Here is a 13,905-nt window from a genome sequence, read left to right on the forward strand (position 1 = left end):
ATTAAACAGCAGCGGAAGTGAAAGGGGTACATAGTAACATAGTATGTAAGGCCGAATGAAGACAATGTCCATCTAGTCCAGCCTGTTTATCCTCCTATGTTGTTGATCCAGAGGAAGGCAAAAAACCCCAAGAGGCGGAGCCAATTAGCCCATTTTGGGGAAAATTCCTTCCCGACTCCCTAATGGCAATCAGACTAATCCCTGGACCAACCCCTAATAGTTCCTACCTGTCTGTATACCCGGTATACGGGTATACGGTATAGGCTTTCATTTTTTGCATTCAACTCCATTCCCAGCTGCCCCTGCGGGACCGGTTTCCTGCTTCTCTGGATGGCAGGATAACCTACAAAAGTCAAGGGAGTCTTGATACGATGTATGTACCATATTCACTGGGATAGTCAGGGTTGAATTCGACTTACTTGAGCCAACCAAAGATAAGATTGAAGGACCATCCTACAGCTATACAAAAGAGGTTCATGTCCCTTTAATGGCAATGTGAGCTCTACTGGGCCCTGTGCTGGAGGCCCATGAATATTTCAAGGCTTGAGACCATTACAGGATGGCAAGCCCAACCCTGAGTGCCAAGTGCCAACCACTGGAGAAGCCTTTGGGATGCGGAAACCTTGAGTATAGTTAGTAATATCAATGAGACATAACTGTCAATGTTCAGAAGTATGGAGAGGTAAGTGGTGGCAGTGTTCATGACGGGGGACACAGTTATGACTTTGTAAGGCCTCAGTGAGCGGTATAGATGGTAATCGTATGCACTATTTATCTTGGTAGTATATAGCTTTCTCTAGGCAGGGTCTTACTTTATGGCCATAATAGGGCAATTGCTTCAGCAATATGGTTATGTGGACTTAAAATATCTGGACTGGTTTTGGTACTTTGTGGTCACTATATGACTATATGTAGGCAAAGTGACTCTCTAGGCATTTGTATGCACTATATGGGTACAGTTTGGCCTGACGAGGGCACTGCATGACATTATCTGGGCAAGGTTTGTCCTCCAGGAAATGTAGTATGTGCTACAGATGGGAGACATATACCTTGACTGCGATAGCATGATGTAGAAAGTTATCTTATAGGGGCCTCGTGTGGTATGGAGTGTTAAGGCAGCAGTATGCAGACCTAAGCTCTCGCTCACGACCTGAAGGGCTGTGCTGATTGGCTGAGCGCTCAGCCAATTATAGGCAGCGCTTAGCTATTCATCAATGAATAGCTAAGCGCTGCCAGTAATTGGCCGAGCGTGTTTAGCCAATCAGCACAGCCCTTTCAGGAGGCGGGAAAAAATCCCCACCTGCTGAAAGTGCTGGACAGCAGTGCAGGGCAGCCAGCCAGAGGATGCGTCTGAGCAGTGGAGAGGTGAGTAAAGATTTTTTTTTTTTAACCAGCTAGGGATGATTTTCAGGAAAGGGCTGATATTTCAAGCGCCGACCCCATTGAAAGCAATGGGATAGCATACTGGACTTCTGGCAGAAGTCTGCGGTATCCTCCCTATGATTTCTATGGGGCTAGCGCTGCTGCTGCCGGCCCCATTGACACCACTGAGCGATATCACAGATTTCTTTTCTGCGATGTGAAGCTCTGCTGAAACATCACAAATGAGTATGAAACCATTGAAAATCATTGGTTACATAATCATCGGTCGCATCTCAAGGAAAAAGAAAAACCGCATTTGGGTGTGAGCCCTAGCATAATTCATTTTTGGGTGACCACAAGACATTTAGCTGCATCTTATGTCTCGAGCACCAAGATGGAGCACCTTGGGAACCCCAGAACTCAATATCGGCTCAGTTTATGAAGATATGACCCTCATGCTGGTATCGATAGATTGGCAAACATATGCTGTGTAACATGACAGTCATAAAACTTAGGCCTCCTGTCCACGGGCGTATTTCCATAACCCGGCCGCGGGGAATGCAGTGAAAGCTTTCCATAGCATTGCTGTCTACGAGCGGAGAATCATAGCGATTCTCCGCTTGCGGGCGGCAATTTGCAGCATGCTGCGAATTGCCGCGATTCTCTGCGGTCAGCCTGTCTGTCAGATAGGCTGACAGCGGATATCCGTCTGCCGGCTCCTGCTCCCGAGCGACGGCTCCCGTGGCGGAGATCCGCCGCAGGATACCGCAACGCCCGTGGACAGGCAGCCTTACTGAGTTTCCTACAGAGAGATATGGCAGAATTCTTGGGCCTATTTACTTAGACTGGCATTTCACAAGTTGGTCTAAGTAAGCACTGCGCCGGCTAAGTGTGACCAATGTGTTAAGAGACAAGCTGAAGTAGGTTTTTCCTATAATCTGCCAGTTTCTGGTGTAGATCATAGTAAATCTGAAAGGCAATGTGGTCCAGGGCCCTAAATCTAAGCCCTGACAATTTTTTGAAAAAGTGGAGGGTCATGGTGTAAATTAGTGAAAGGTCTGGTATTCTTCTGTTGTTTCGTTTTATGTATGTGACATTATTGTACATTTCGGAAAGCATTGCACCTTTTGTAATAAAGCTTAAAACTTTAATAAGTTTGGTCCTTGTACATTCTTTAGAACCTATAACCTTTGATACAGTGTTAAAGGGGTTTTCTGGGAGTAAGCCTTTGATGACCTATCCTCAGGATAGGTCATTAGTAGTTGATCCTTGGGGATCTTCTGCTCTGGATCCCCACCAAGCAGCTGATTTGAGAAGCTGTGGCACTCAGGTGAGGCCTGTAAAATCCCATTTATCGGTCACATAGCCTGAGAGCAGCTTAGTCCTATTCAATTGAATGGGATTGAGGTGCAGTACCAGACATAACCGTTATACTTACCTTTAGCCACCACCTCCAGCAACTACTACTAATAACTTGTAAAACTATGAAGGGATTTTTTTTATGGACTCACATCAGTCCAGGCTGACAAAACAGAGACCATATAAGCATGTGCAGCGAGCTGGAGTTGGCCGATGTAACTCGAGTGGTTTATCCTAACTCATGGCCTGTCATGGTGGTGGCTACTCTGCTGAGAACAAAGGCCCGTGCAGTAGATGGATTACACAAATAGGGCTCATCACCACAGTGGTAAAAGTTACGTGACGTCAGTGCCTCAGAGTATAATGTAATGATGAAATAAAGAGTCCAGACCCAAAGAACTTTCATAAAACCGGAGGCACACGGTTTACTCGGCACTTGCAGAATTAACAGACAGTTCACACTTGGCAGAATTTCAAGCAATGATAACTTCAGCAGATCTTCTTATAACAGGCATTGATTCCATAACTCTCTCCTTTGAGGAAGATGAGTCCGCCAGTGTAAGTTATCTGGGAGTTGCTCTGGATGGTTATTTGTAGAGGAGTGGATGGAAGCAGATGGTCTGTCTTTCTCTCCTAGACATGCTGCCTTCTGGCCTAGCCGGGATAATATGCACTCATGATTACTAGGTCTGTTCTCCTTCCTGAATCTGCGAGGTCTGCCCTGGTTTATATTTTCAGAGACTCTCCGACGGCTGGCTCCACAATGTGTCTTCCACCTCTTCCTCGGAGGGCTCTCAACCTGGTCTTAGACTGGGTTTGACTTGGGCTTAGCTCCGACTGGCTGGCCTGAGTCTAAGCTTGGCTCTTCATGTCCTTTCTCTCTGACTATATTCTTCTTCTCGTAGTAAAGATGATGGTAAAGAGAAGCGGCAGCATCCAGGTGTCCAAGATTGAAAAACAGCCTTTATTCTCCTATGACATCAAGAATGAGACAGTAAAGTTTCGACCAGATGGTCTTAGATTGACAAAGACCATCTGGTCGAAACGTTGCTGTCTGATTTTTGATGTCACGGGAGAATAAAGGCTGTTTTTCAATCTTGTAAACCTGCCGCTTCTCTTTACCATTGGACTCGGTCTATGGAATGTGTTCAGGTTCCCAGCGGCTGTTGCATTGGAAGGTCCAGCCACTGATCTGGTGAAAAATAGTGCCGTCAGGGATCTACTATATTATATTCTTCTCTCCTCTCCCTTAATCTGACTCCTCCCCCTAACCAATCCTGACCCAGACAGGGACAAGACACGGAGCAGGTTAGGGTGACCGAGGTACAAACATATACAAATTCGTTGACACTGACACCAAAAAATGACCTTTCGGCAGCCTGGGCGAGCCAACACACATAATGTAACACTACCGACAACACAAACATACACACATAGACACTCCACATGAGGTAGCTACATAAGTGTTGTGGGGTCCTAACTCTGGGTCACTACATGTGCTCCTAATAAACTTGGCGCTCTTCCTTCCAGGGCATTTTGGACTTAGACCATCGTATTAATGCCAACGGAGGTATATTTTCCCCTATGTGTACTTCAGAAAAGCACCAAGCCATTCAACATCCCACCATCCGAGAACAAAGAAAGGGCATTTCATAAAACCTTTGACATATCATAATACCATATCAGAGGTTTTGACCTTCTGGGGTCCAAGGGCTGACCTCCATACATCATTGAAACTAGCAGAAGTTCCCATTTGAGTGCTGGGCCTCTTTGGTTGTGATTACCTCTCCTTGGCTCATCTTTGATGGGTTTATAGACTTCTATAGACTTAAAGGAACCCTTGTTCAACTTTAAGGGATGACCAAAAAGGAAGAATGGATGGCTGAACATGTCTGCCCATCTACTTCAGAGATATATTACATAGTTGACATGTCTGAAAACTTACACAGGCCCATCAAGTCCAACTTACAATCCTATGGTTTGGTCCAGAGGAAGGGGTTTATATTCAGAAGCAGTCCCTTTAAGACTATAGCCGGCAGTCCCAGCAAAAAGCTGATTTCACCTGTATGTCCTTTCTGGCTAAATGTAGTATTAAGAGTGACAATTCAGATGAAAGGTCATATATAATTCATGAGTGGCTTGGGTTTACCAGAACAAGAACTGCTTTTACGGAACAGATCTCTGCTTACCCTCACAGAGATGGGTCATAAGGCATCCTTCTATGATGTTAACTCTAATAGGGCATAAGGAAATGGTTGTTTTCAAGAGACACTCTCTTTAGTTCATTCTCAACTTGAAGATGCATCCCTCACCAGGGAAGCAGCCAGGAGTGGCACCAAAGAATTGACCAGCTGTAGGTGAGGAAAATCCATTGTGGAAGACAATTTCATGTCACAGGTCATACACCGTGGCAAGGTTGAGCACAGCAACAAGACGCACAGTAGATATATCACATCAGCAAAGTCATTCCCAGGCCAACATTTCAAAGCAGACTGGGGTTTCAAGATGTTCTGTTCTAACTCTTTCGAAAAGGAGCACAAAGAAATGGGCAACTGTAGACATAGTGGTCTGCCAAGGAATCTTATTGCAGCAGGTGAAAGACACATCATGCTCACTATCCTTTGAAAATGGAAGATGTCCAGCAGTGCCATCAACTCAACTGGTAGAAATTAGTAGACCCTGGTACACGCATCAACTGTTTAGAGAAGTCTGGCCAGAAGTGGTCTTCATGGAAGAATTGTGGCCAATAAGCCATACCTTCAACATAGAAACAAGATCAAGCGACTCAACCATGCATGAGAACATAGGAACTGGGGTGCAGAAAAATGGCAGCAGTTGATCTGGAGTGAGGAGTCAAAATGTGCAATATTTGGCCATAACAGAAGGCAGTTTGTTTTCCGAAGGACTGGAGAGCAGTACATTAATTAGTGTCTGCAGGCAGCAGTGAAGCAGGATGGGGAGTGGTACAATAATGAGTATCTGCAGGCAGCAGTGAAGCATAGTGGAGGGTGGTATAATAGTGAGTGTCTGCAGGCAGCAGTGAAGCACAGTGGGGAGCAGTACAATAATGAGTATCTGCAGACAGCAGTGAAGCATGGTGGAGAGCAGTACAATAATGAGTTTCTGCAGGCAGCAGTGAAGGATGGTGGGGAGCAGTACAATAATGAGTGTCTGCAGGCAGCACTGAAGCACAGTGGAGAGCAATACAATAATGAGTGTCTGCAAGCAGCAGTGAAGCATGGTAGAGAGCGGTACAATAATGAGTGCCTGCAGGCAGCACTGAAGCATAGTGGAGGGTGGCATAATAATGAGTATCCACAGGCAGCACTGAAGCACAGTGGAGGGCGTTATAATAATGAGTATCTGCAGGCAGCACTGAAGCACAGTAGAGAGCCGTACAATAATGAGTGCCTGCAGGCAGAAGTGAAGCATGGTGGAGAGCGGTACAACAATGAGTGTCTGCAGGCAGCAGTGAAGCATGGTGGAGAGCGGTACAATAATGAGTGCCTGCAGGCATCTCTGAAACATGGTGGAGAGCAATACAATAATGAGTGCCTGCAGGCCGCAGTGCAGCATAGTGGAGAGCGGTACAATAATGAGTGTCTGCAGGCAGCAGTGAAGCATGGTGGAGAGCAGTACAATAATGAGTGTCTGCAGGCAGCAGTGAAGCATGGTGGAAAGCGGTACAATAATGAGTGTCTGCAGGCAACAGTGAAGCATGGTGGAGAGCGGTACAATAAAGAGTGTCTGCGGGCAGCAGTGAAGCATGGTAGAGAGCGGTACAATAATGAGTGTCTGCAGGCAGCAGTGAAGCATTGGGGAGAGCGGTACAATAATGAGTGTCTGCAGGCAGCAGTGAAGCATTGCGGAGAGCAGTACAATAATGACTGTCTGCAGGCAGCAATGAAGCATGGTGGGGAGCCGTAGAATAATGGGTGTCTGCAGGCAGCAGTGAAGTATAGTGGAGAGTGGTATAATAATGAGTGCCTGCAGGCAGGGTGGTACAATAATGAGTGTCTGCAGGCAGCAGTGAAGCATGGTGGAGAGCCGTACAATAATGAGTGTCTGCAGGCAGCAGTGAAGTATGGAGGAGAGCAGTACAATAATGAGTGTCTGCAGCCAGCAGTGAGGCTTGGTGGGAAGTGGTACAATAATGAGTGTCTGCAGGCAGGGTGGTATAATAATGAGTGTCTGCAGGCAGCAGTGAAGCATGGTAGAGAGCGGTACAATAATGAGTGTCTGCAGGCAGCAGTGAAGCATTGTGGAGAGTGGTATAATAATGAATGTCTGCAGGCAGCAGTGAGGCATGGTGGAGAGCAGTACAATAATGAGTGTCTGCAGGCAGCAGTGAAGCATGGTGGAGAGTGGTACAATAATGAGTGTCTGCAGGCAGCAGTGTAGCATGGTGGAGAGCGGTACAATAATGAGTGTCTGCAGGCAGCAGTGTAGCATGGTGGAGAGCAGTACAATAATGAGTGTCTGCAGGCAGCAGTGTAGCATGGTGGAGAGCAGTACAATAATGAGTGTCTGCAGGCAGCAGTGAAGCATGGTGGAGAGCAGGACAATAATGAGTGTCTGCAGGCAGCAGTGAAGCATGGTGGAGAGCGGTACAATAATGAGTGTCTGCAGGCAGCAGTGAGGCATAGTGGAGAGCAGTACAATAATGAGTGTCTGCAGGCAGCAGTGAAGCACAGTGGAGAGCAGTACAATAATGAGTGTCTGCAGGCAGCAGTGAAGCATGGTGGAGAGCGGTACAATAATGAGTGTCTGCAGGCAGCAGTGTAGCATGGTGGAGAGCAGTACAATAATGAGTGCCTGCAGGCAGCAGTGAAGCATGGTGGAGAGCAGGACAATAATGAGTGTCTGCAGGCAGCAGTGAAGCATGGTGGAGAGCAGTACAATAATGAGTGTCTGTAGGCAACAGTGAAGCATGGAGGAGAATGGTATAATAATGAGTGTCTGCAGGCAACAGTAAAGCATGGGGAGAGCGGTGCAATAATGAGTGTCTGCAGGCAGTCGTGAAGCATGGTGAGAGCAATACAATAACGAGTGTCTGCAGGCAGAAGGGAAGCATCCGGCCAATGTCATTAAAAACCATCTTCAGCATAAAGAAGAACATGGAGTCCTGGAAGTGGTGATATGGCCCCACAGAGTCCTGATCTCACATCATGCAGTCTGTCAGGGATTACATGTGTATTTGTGCATGAACCCGTCCAAAGTCCCTTTTTACCGTTTAAGCTTCAAGCTATTGCGTACAGAAAAAAAGCAGGAAGATAAGTCCGTATAAAACCTGTATGCGATATAGACCGGGCACGGATTGTATAGACCGGGCACGGATTGTATAGACCAGGCACGGAGCTGTATGCGATATAGACCGGGCACGGATCGTTTCTTCTCGCACGTAGTAATATCGCGCGACTAGAGATGAGCGAACGTGCTCGGCCACGCCCCTTTTTCGCCCGAATACCGCGAATTCTGAGTACTTCCGTACTCGGGCGAAAAAATTCGGGGGGCGCCGTGGCGGCACGGGGGGTAGCAGTGGGCAGTGGGGGGGAGAGAGAGAGGGCTCCCCCCTGTTCCCCGCTTCTACCCCCCGCACCGCCACGCCTCTCCCCGCCCCCCGGCGCCCCCCGAATCTTTTCACCCGAGTACTGAAGTACTCGAAAATGGTGGTACTCGGGTGCGTAAGTACTCGAAACGAGTACGTTCGCTCATCTCTACGCGCGACAAACACGTTAGTGAAAACGCAACATGGAAATTGTATTCCAGTTCAGTTTTCGACATGGATCTGCCATAAACACATCCACAGATAAGGACCATTATGTACAGGTCAGGGAAAACTAGTATATAGTAAAGAGTACATTTTGCTTCAGCCGCTGCAGAACCTCTTTTTTCTGTTCATCATTTCAAATTATAAAAAGGTCTAATCCTTTATAGCAAAAACACAGCCAATGTTAAATGAAAGCAGACGTCCCTGACCAATCTGTTACGTGTGAACAGATCCTTAAACGGAAGGTGTCAGGCTGAGCGTGCTGCTTAATGTGCGAGCAGCAGGTTATAGAGCAGGAGGAGCGGAGCACATCTATATCTAGTGCTGGGCCAAAAGATTCAGTCCTTCTACCATATTCAGCAATCTAAACTCTGCTCCCTCCACCCTGCTTCTACACTCCCCTTGTGTGCAGTGACCTCTTCTTCCGCTTGTAGAGCTTGTGGGCCACTAGACGCCTCTACGGCGCAGAGAAGAGATTTCACCCCGTTACCAGAGGGGGGCGCATTATTGAGGTGTGAGAAGCTGGATGGTCGTGTCCATGAATTGTTATGAGGTGTTAGGACCAGTGGATGGGGGCACACAAGGTGACCGGGCTCAGGACCCCCTACAGGCCATCAGTAGAGAGGAGCATCTGACCAGACTGCTAGAAGGTGTTGGGACCAGTGGATGTGTGAGGGCACACAAGGTGACCAGGCTCAGGACCCCCGACAGACCACCAGTAGAGAGGAGCGTCTCACCAGACTGCTAGAAGGTGTTGGGACCAGTGGATGTGTGAGGGCACAAAAGGTGACCAGGCTCAGGACCCCCTACAGCCCACCAGTAGAGAGGAGCGTCTCACCAGACTGTTATGAGGTGTTGGGACCAGTGGATGTGTGAGGGCACACAAGGTGACTGGGCTCAGGACACCCCCTAAAGACCACCAGTAGAGAGCAGTGTCTGACCAAACTGTTAGGAGGTGTTGGGACCAGTGGATGGGGGCACACAAGGTGACCGGGCTCAGGACGCCCCCTACAGACCACCAGTAGAGAGGAGTGTCTGACCAAACTGTTAGGAGGTATTGGGACCAGTGGATGGGGGCACACAAGGTGACTGGTCTCAGGACGCCCCCTACAGACCACCAGTAGAGAGGAGTGTCTGACCAAACTGTTAGGAGGTATTGGGACCAGTGGATGGGGGCACACAAGGTGACTGGTCTCAGGACGCCCCCTACAGACCACCAGTAGAGAGGAGCGTCTGACCAGACTGTTAGGTGGTGTTTGGACCAGTGGATGTGTGAGGGCACACAAGGTGACCGTTCTCAGTACCCCCTACAGATCATCAGTAGAGAGGATCATCTGATCGTCCGACAACCATGTGTAGCTCCAACAGTTTCATTGTCCACCTTTCAGCGACAGGTAGCGCCATTGTTACACCCCTGTGTCTGTCGGAACCCTTTCCAGGCACCAGGCTAAAGGACTTTTGGTCTCATGGTGCCCATTACATTTATGGCCTTTGACACCAACCGTTGCCTCTGTTTGCTGTGCTGTTGTGAACAATGATAAAATGGAGGCTACGGAGGGGAAACAGGTTGTCTTCAGAGACAAATCCAGGTTTAGTTTGGGCACTGACAGCGGCCGTGTTCATATTTGGAAACCTCGGGTTGAGCATCCTACCTTTGCTGCACATTGTCCCCACTGCTGGTGTGATACCACAGTCGGTCACCCCTAGTAGTGGTATGAGGGACAATGACAGCTCAGCGATATGTTCAGGACATCCTGCAGCCACATGTGTTCCTCTCATGGCGGCTTCCAGCAGGATAATGCTCGGCCGCACACACAAGGGGGTCACAGGAAGCCCCCACAACATTGTCACACTTCCGTGGCTGCCTGCCAGGTTTATCCCCAACAGAACATGTATGAAACCATCTGGTCCTCCAACTTCACCAGCCCACATGTTTGAATGATCTAGAGGCTCAGTTACAGCACTGAGGACCAATATGCTGCAGGATGATAAGCAGAACCTGTATGTCTCCATGCCTGTCTGTATCACATCTTTTATCAAAGCTAGAGGTGGCCCAACAGGGTCCTAGAGAAGTGTTCCCCAACTCCAGTCCTCAGGGACCACCAAAAGGTCATGTTTTCAGGATTTCCTCAGTGTTGCACAGGTGATGTAATTATTGTCGATGCCTTAGACATTGCCACAGGTGTTCTTACCATAGGATATCCGGAAAACATGACCTGTTGGTGGTCTCTAAGGACTGGAGTTGGGGACCCCTGTACTAGTGTGTCTCTGCCTGTCAATATCACATTTTGTATCCAAACTAAACGCCTCCCAACAGGGTACTAGAGGCTCCATTCCTGCCTCATTGAATGACAGTTGAATGCTGCCTCTGATTGGCTGAGCACTCAGCCAGTCAGAGGCAGCGCTTTCTGGAGGCGGGGATTTTTCAATCCCTAGCCCCCAGAACAGAGAAAAAGACTGCCAGGGCCGGAGTGAAGAGCCGGACGGCTCTTCTAGGTGAGTATAATCTTTTTTTTAACAGCTAGCCATGATTTTCATCGAGGGACTTATATTTTAGGCCCTTCCCCGAAAATCATCACTGCAAACCCACTGCTTTCAATGGAGCCGCAGCAGTGCCAGCCCCATTGAAAGAAATAGGATAGCATCACGGACTTCTGCCACAGCTGTGACAGAGGATTCCTTCATCCCTTCGGTCCTCATGGAGGTGAAGGCATCTACTGGTATAGCTGTCACAGCCGTGTCAAGGGAGCGCAATTTACTCCCTGCCGCTGGTCCCATTGAAAAAAATGGGTGATATCACCCATTCTTCTTTGCGATACGAGATTACATTGAAAACGTGGCAAATGAGAATGAAACCATTGAAAATCATTGGTTTCATTATCATGCGGTTTCAGTCACTCTCGCATCGCAAGGCTATTGTATAGCAAGTGGGCGTCCACCCTTAGGGCTGACACCCACTGGCGTTTTATTCTCTCTTACACTGAGAGAGCAAGAATAGCTAAGCACTAGCTGTAATTGGCTGAGCGCTCAGCCAATCAGCACAGCCCTTTCAGGAGGCGGGGATTTTTAAATCCCCACCTGCTGAAAGTGCTGGACAGCAGTGATGGGGAGCCAGCTGGAGGCCGCGTCTGAGCAGTGAATAAGTGAGTAATTTTTTTTTTCCTTTTTTTAACCAGTTAATGATGATTTTCAGGGAAGGGCTTATATTTCAAGCCCTTCCCCAAAAATCATACTGCGGGGGTTGCCACAAACCACTGCCTTCAATGGGACTGGCAGCAGCTGTGTCAGAATTCCGTGTTATTCTTCCTATGCTTTCAATGGGGCTAGTGCTGCTGCCGCTGGCCCCGTTGAAAACACTGGCGATATCCCGGCGTCATCTCGATGTCTTTCTTGCGCTGCGAGGCGAGTGTTTACACTTGCTCTCGCAGCGCAAGAGAGAATAAAACACCAGTGGGTGTCCGCACTTGGAATCACATAGAGAAACTTTCATTCAATTCCAACTCCTTCTAGGGGAGGGATGTTTTTGACAATGTGTGTGTGTGTGTATATATATATATATATATATATATATGTTGTAGTAACGTGTGCATTGGGTCTGGGGTTCGGCAATGACACAGTCCATATTAAGTTGGTCCAGCTTTAGTTTATGCCGGTTTGTGGAGCTACAGCCACTCGCATCACATAGACTTAGTGCAATAAACAGATATTAAGACAACTGCCTGTCTTGGTACTGACTGGATAGACATATACTGGTATATGATCGGCGTATACTGATATGTGACTGGTGTATACTGATATGTGACTGGTGTATACTGATATATGATCGGCATATACTGATATATGATCGGCATATACTGGTATATGATCGGCGTATACTGATATATGACTGGTGTATACTGATATGTGACTGGTGTATACTCATATATGACTGGTGCATACTGATATATGACTGGTGTATACTGATATGTGACTGGTGTATACTCATATATGACTGGTGTATACTGATATGTGACTGGTGTATACTCATATATGACTGGTGTATACTGATATGTGACTGGTGTATACTGATATATGATCGGCGTATACTGGTATGTGACTGGTGTATACTGATATGTGACTGGTGTATACTGATATGTGACTGGTGTATACTCATATATGACTGGTGTATACTGGTATGTGACTGGTGTATACTGATATATGATCGGCGTATACTGGTATGTGACTGGTGTATACTGATATATGACTGGTGTATACTGATATGTGACTGGTGTATACTGATATGTGACTGGTGTATACTGATATATGATCGGCGTATACTGATATATGACTGGTGTATACTGGTATGTGACTGGTGTATACTGATATGTGACTGGTGTATACTCATATATGACTGGTGTATACTGGTATGTGACTGGTGTATACTGATATATGATCGGCGTATACTGGTATGTGACTGGTGTATACTGATATGTGACTGGTGTATACTGATATATGATCGGCGTATACTGATATATGACTGGTGTATACTGGTATGTGACTGGTGTATACTCATATGTGACTGGTGCATACTGATATATGACTGGTGTATACTGGTATGTGACTGGTGTATACTCATATATGACTGGTGCATATAGAGTCACTTTTAATATATTTTTCAATCCGAATAACTAAATCTTCACCTCCACTTTTGCATCTTCCTCAGGATCGGTGCCCCCCTGCACACATCGCCACGTGACGCCTCCATCTGCTGCCTAAACACCACCTGCTGCGATCAGAATAGGAAGAGCTGCCGCTTCATCTAGTATTTAGTCATCTATATTTGTTGTTATGTAGCTAGTTAAGAGAAGTAGTTATTTATATATGTATATACAGTATGTATACATGCATTGTGGGAAGTTGGGGGCAATAAAGGGGTTTCCTGGGAAAAAACTATTCATCATGACCTATCCTCAGGAAAGGGCATCAATAACTGATCAGCCTCAGCGCTCAGGACCCCAGCCGATCAGCTGATCGAGCGCTCAGGGACGGACCAGAAGCCTCTGCTCCGACCTCTGAGTAGTGGCCAGCACTTGTAACTGCAGGCAGGATTCTCATTGAAATCACACGCCGGACACTAAACAGGAGTCAGAGCAGCGGATTCTGTTCCGAGCCGGGGTGTTTGTGGAGATGTCAGCATGCGCCCAATCAGCTGATCGATCAGTAGCCGAGCAGTGTACCCCTAGCCCTGTACTTTCCCCCTGTAGGGGCATATAGCCATACCGTACCCCTGTAGATATAACAAAGCCATAATGCCCCCCATAGCAAAATAATAAACTCACCTCCTCCTTGGTTCTCTTCCAGTAGACATCCTGCAGAACGATGCAGGCGATGCGATGACATCATTGCTCTGCCTGCGTCACATAGAAGACTGGGTG

This window comes from Eleutherodactylus coqui, chromosome 6, assembly GCF_035609145.1.
Source record: "Eleutherodactylus coqui strain aEleCoq1 chromosome 6, aEleCoq1.hap1, whole genome shotgun sequence".
NCBI classification, from domain to species: Eukaryota; Metazoa; Chordata; class Amphibia; order Anura; family Eleutherodactylidae; genus Eleutherodactylus; species Eleutherodactylus coqui.